Raw genomic sequence first — 6122 nt, forward strand, 5'->3', positions numbered from 1 at the left:
TGCTGATGAGCAAGGGGTTGTGGGTTCTAATATAACTGTTCTCACTTCTTTGTGATCTCAGGCATTCAGTTGGCCTCTCTGATCCTCCCTGCCAGGAGAAATCCTGACCTTGCCTGGCTTCTAGGTAACTAAAATATCTACAAAACTCAGCATATCTGGAAAAAGAATAATTTTTCCAAGAGTGAGGATGCAGCTGTACCCAAACAACCATTGGTATTGGAGTCTAATGGGAAAAGTAGGGAAACTGTCTGGAAATGGGACCCATTATCCTCTGTGGCACATGCCTCCCTCTCACAGCACCTGGATATGGCAGGCAGAAGAGCTGTTGCAGTGCACACCTCCAGGGGGCACCACTTACCTGGTTTACAGTGTGAATGAGCCCCTGGATATAACATGAACTCCATGACCTCCCACCTCTAAGCTTGTCACCAACACACACTCTTATACCACACATCTCAGAGAAGGCTGTGATTGGGTGATTGCTCAGTCAGCACCTAACCCAAAACATCCACATTAGGCAGTCTTCACAGCCCAGTGTACTCCCTCCAGCCTGTGCATGGCATCTTTGTGTCCATCTCAATCTCTAATGCTACTTAAGTTGCAAAGCATGCTGGGAGCTCCCCTTGGGCAGGAGGGAGCAAGATGAAGTTAGCATGAGGTGAGGCTAGGGAAGCTACTAAGAGTGTGGGATGCCTTCGAGAAGGTTGGGTTCAATCTCTAGGACAGGCATTGGCAAGGGGATTCTGGGGGCCAATAATTCTGCCCAGCACAGGGGAGAAGGGCTTCTCAGAGGCCTCTGGACCCACACTTAACAAAAGAGTATGAATATGCCTGGCTGAGAAAGAGGAAAGAAACAAGCTGGACAGAGGAAGTTAGGCAGGGCTGAAACTCAACTCCTTGCCCATTCACTCGGAAGTATCATCTAGTGGAAGAGAATTATTGTTTGCTTTTTTTTTTTTTACTTTTTATAAGAGTTCATTTGAGTCAAACTGATGACATTGCTGGAAAGCAAGATCTCAAATGCTTGTTGTTTGCTTTATTAATTGTTCTTGTGTACCTAGAGGGAAGGCAGGCTGGCAAGGTGGACATGGGCTGGTAATTCGGACGGCCTATTTATAAGCCAGTATTACTGCATGCTGCGAAACCGGGCCTGCCAGGATGGCTTAGAGTTTAGGAAATTTGGGAAAGAATCCAAGAACATGGCAGGGTGTCAAGGTATCATCATCAGGGAGACAAAAGGAGAGAAGGTAAAAGAGGATGCATTTAGATTCAAGAGTCGATAATGAGCTAGAAGTGAATGCTGAATTATTCAACCTCCTTTATTGATCCATTGATCTTTATCTGCAGGTCTCGGTTTATTCTTGGTTCGCATTTCCTGTGTCTGAGATGCTGAGAAGAGAAATGAGGGGAGGAGGAAACTGATTTTTTTTTTCTTTTTTCTTTTTCTTTTTTTTTTAAATGTATTTTTTTTTAATTTTTATTGATTTGAGAGAAGGAAGGGAGAGGGAAAGAGAGATAGAAACATCAATGATGAGAGAGTTATTGATCGGCTGCCTCTTGCACGGCCCCCTTTGGGGATGGAGCCCGCAACCCGGGCATGTGCCCTGACTGGGAATCAAACCATGATCTCCTGGATTCTAGGTCGATGCTCAACCACAGAGCCACACCAGCTGGGGTGGAAACTGATTTTAAGACTCAAGAAAAGAGAAATTTGGCAACAGGTATCAGGAACCTTAAAATGCCCTTACCCTTTGACATGCTGGTTGTACTTCTGAAATCACTACCCAAAACTTTTAAGAAAAAGCCTTAAGCACCATGATGTTCCCAGAAGCCTATTTTATAACAGTGAATAATAAGGAACAACCAAAATAAATGCCCAACAACAGGTGACTGGCCAAGGTGCCATTAGAAGTTTTATATGATTTCATGGGGAAATATTTATGCCATAGGGTTAGGATAACGGAGCATTCAAAACTGTACCTATGTTATGTAAAACTATGTGAAGAAATGTGAATGGAAGGAGGCCAAATATTATGAAAATATATTGAAAATATACTGAAAGAAATGTTAGCAATGATTGTTTTGAGGTGGTGGTTTCTCTATTCTTTTCCTATATTTCCTAAATTTTCTACCAAAGACATGCACAACTTTTAAATAATTAGAACAATTTAAGAGACACTCCTATGAAGGCTGCACAGTAGTAAAATAAACACAAATTAGTGGGGAGTCAAATCCTCCCAGAATCCAGGGTGTTGCAGTGTTCTAGGTGTGCTGACCATCTCACTGGCACATCGTATGGACCTAAATGATAGAATAAGGGGATGCTGTGGAGCAGTCACTCTGTGGAAGACAATCAATGGCCCCTGAACTCATATTTAAAAGAAAAAGTATGTTTTCCCAGCAGAGAAACAGGAAAAAGTCATGCTAGATAGAGCAGTAAAAGTAAAGGCCCTGAGGCATGTGGGAAATGCCAGCAGGCCAATATGAGTAGATTGCTGGGTGCCATGGAAAGAAATGATGAGACATGGGATTGGAAAGGAAAGTAATGATTGTCAGGAGGTCATGAATGCTGAGCTGAGGGCCTTTGCCTTTCTGCCACAGGCAAATTGGAGATTGGGGGAGGGGGCTTAGGCAGGAGGGCAGTGTGGTTAGAGCTCACCACTGTCATTCTCTAGTCCCCTAGTCTAGTCTGTTTCTCATCACCCACCAGAAACTTCAGGGAAAGGGGAACAGTCCAAAGCAGCCCTCAGAGACGGTCAGCCAGGCCTCCTGACCCAGCCTGGCCTCCTTCTCACCACACCAGGCTCCATCCCCATCCCCAGGCACCCAGACAAACCTCTCTCCTCCCATGACAAAGAGGCTCATTTGGAGCCTGGGCAAGATTTGCAAACGTCAAACTTGTAATTACAAGGATGAAATCATCTGGTTCCTTTTAAGCAAACGGGTTTATTGATCGCAACACTGAAGAAATGCTATTCTGGGGAAACTTGCTCCTCTCTGCTTTCCTCTCCCTCTGGAATGACTGAGCTTGTGGGGGAGGGTGGCAGGGGAGCTAAGAAGGGGGAGAACCTCCTGGAAGGGGAGATTCTTAAGGGCCTATGGGTGAAGTTTATGGTATGTAAATTATATCTCAGAAAAGAATTCTTTGGGGCTTAGGAAACTGCCTCATTCAGACAGATGACACCCTCATCCTGGACTTAGGCCCATCTCCATCCAGAAACTAAAAGCTGGATAAGAGCTAGGGCTTTAGGCGCTGTGCCAGCCACTAATTTCCCTTCTCTCCCACCCCCTTCAGGTCTCATTTGTGGCTTCAGATCCTATTTCAACTTCAAGATGGTACAATATTTTCTCAGTAACTGAAAAGAAACAGTTCCCTTAGAAAAAAATGTAGCAGAGTCTCGGGTACCTAGGAGGACCTTACTCTCTCTTCAAGGAGAGGAAGATGTAGGTGGCTACTGACATCAGACCTGGATAAAGCCAATCTTTCTACTGGACTTGGGGAGGCAGGATTTTGAGGCCTTAACCTTCCAAGTTAAAGAGGGACAAACTGGGCTTGGGGACAGGAGTGCACCACCCTTAAGGGCAAGAGCCACATCCTGCCACAAGACCCACAAGAGGACCCCTTCATTCAACCTGTTGGGGACCCTTTGGGAGCATGTTTGGGTGCTCCAGGAGGAATGACCCCAGTCACAGCTTTCCATGAGTTCAGATAGGGAGAAAAGAAGAACTTTTGGCATCTCCACCAGCAGAGGCCTTAGAGTGGAATGGTTAAGAGCATGACCCTGGGACCATCAGCTCCTTTGAGCCTCAATTTCCTCATCTGTAGAATAGGGTGAATAATACCAAACTTGCAGGGTTATGGTGAGAAGTGAACAAAGACAATATACTCCAATGCTAAGCAAGCCATTGTGTTATCTCTTATGGGCCAGGGTCTTGTCATTGTCCTGTGGTCACTTATTTACCTTTTCAGAATCTCTATTTCCTCATTTGTCAAATGGGGACAAGAATACCTGTCTCAGTAGGTGGTTGTTTGAATTAACTGAGATAAGGGTCATGTAAGCACCCAGCTCCGAACTTCACAGTTGGGTCAGATGACTGAGGGTTCCCATCTCCTGTTCAGTGTTATCGTGCATTCCCATCCACCCACTCAAGATCAGTCTGGGAGTCCTGCAGGAGCAGCTGCCCACCCAAGAAGAGGAGGCCCTAGGCTGGATGAATCCTTAGGAAAGGAAGGCTCCAAGCAGTGGGGCTTCAGGTAATTCAGTCAGATTTACAGAGTGAGGAGGGTGTTTCTAGGTATAAACAGATACCCTTAGGCTTCCATCTGTGAGCCCTACCAGAGCTGGCTCTTAGTAAATCCCACTTTGGGGTAGTGCCTGGACCAATCCAAACCCAGCTGGACAGAAGCTCAGGGCTAAATTTAGCTGATATGGGTGAAACTTTCCTTTATTAATGTCCTTTAATTCAGTTTTAAAAATAAGTGGAAAAAAAATTAATAACAACAAAAAAAAGCATGCAGAGGTCAGCTGAGGAGATGGCTTCCTTTAGCCTGCGGCTTATTTCCCGGTCATCCTGGCCAGTCGGACTCCAGACAATGTGGGTTACCCTGTGGCCTGGAGTTGCCAAAGGCTGTCTGTGGTGTTGCTGTTCTGGGTCAGCCTGGCAGGCTTTTTCACCCCTTTCCCTCAGGACATGATTTCCCAGCCCCATGAGGCTGACAGAGTATTCTGCCCTCCTCTGCACTCCCACCTCTCCTCTCCAGCTCCCTTGAACCCAAAAAAGATTTGTCTTTACCTTTTCCTTGTCAAATGGTGTCTGTCTGGGCATCTTAGCTACTCTTTTGATATTTCACCTTTTATTTATTCTACATTTCCCATGGCAGAAACAATTATTACTAGAGTCCAAAGACCAGGATCAGCTGCAGGTTTGTGAGCCCCACTTGGACCCATTGTGGATTAAGAGCCCTGCTGCCTTATGGATCATTTTTTAGAGACAGAAATGGAAAGTTTTATACAAATGTCTACCTAAACAGAATATGGTGGTGCTGAATTATCACATGGGATCCCCCCCCCCCCATAGAGGCCAACAGCAGAAACCGCTTCCCTGACCACTGGCCTTCAGACAGTCCTTGTTGACTGGGAGCATAGTCGTCTTCCTCTCATTTAGACAATGGCTGTGTTGCCCTAGTGTCTAAAGGTCTTGGCTGAACTGGGAAGACCTGAGGTAGAGGCAGCAGATGAATGAAAGCTTCTATTACTGTGAGTGACTTTGTTCTGCCTTGGTGCCTTGGGGTAGAGTCTACCTCACTCACCTCTCAAAATAAGTTGCAGATGTTTTAAAACTGGTTTTGTCTGCACTTTGCCTGTGCTGATGTGGAGTTTCCCCTTCCAGTTTCACCAGAGCCTTTAGGCAGCAAAATAAAAATGACATCCTTTGCCAGATGTAGTTGATACACTGTTCAGTGGACCCACAAGGCACTCCCACTCCTTCCTTTGGGTGAACTGCTCTTTCCCTCTTTTGACCATCAGGTTCTCTCTGAGGCTGTAAATCCAAGGTCCCCAAGCCCAGATGGTAGAACATGTGACATAAGCTGTCCAGTGTCATCACATTAGCCTGGACATAATGATTTGGTAGAGAGGAGAGTATCCGACCCAAACTGGGCCAAAGTCCTTCCCAGGAATTTTATGACTTGGAAGTAGAGAAATGGCTGCTCCTGTCCTTTGCCAGGAAATTAACGCCATCAAGAGATCTTGAGAGAATTAAGGGGTGAGAAGAAATGAAGAAACAAATAAAGAAGAGTATCTCTCTCTCTGTGATTTATTTACTTAAAATAAAACAGACCCCTTTTTACCTGTTTGCTTGAATTGGGTTTCTGTCACTTGCAATTGTAAAAGACCTGAGAGGAAGATTCTGAGAGAGAGGGAGGCCCAACAAAAGTGGCTGGTGACATGCATATCTATACCCTTTCTATTAGTGTACACATATACATTCATTCACACAGGCTTGGTGTGGACAGGGGAGCATGCCCTTTTAAGGAATTGATTCTATGTTTGCTATTCAGACAGAGTGTGCTTGTTAAAACCACCAGCCTACAGGTTTGACTTTGCTGAAAATTCCCTCAG

This window comes from Miniopterus schreibersii (assembly GCF_964146895.1).
Source record: "Miniopterus schreibersii genome assembly, chromosome: 18".
NCBI classification, from domain to species: Eukaryota; Metazoa; Chordata; class Mammalia; order Chiroptera; family Miniopteridae; genus Miniopterus; species Miniopterus schreibersii.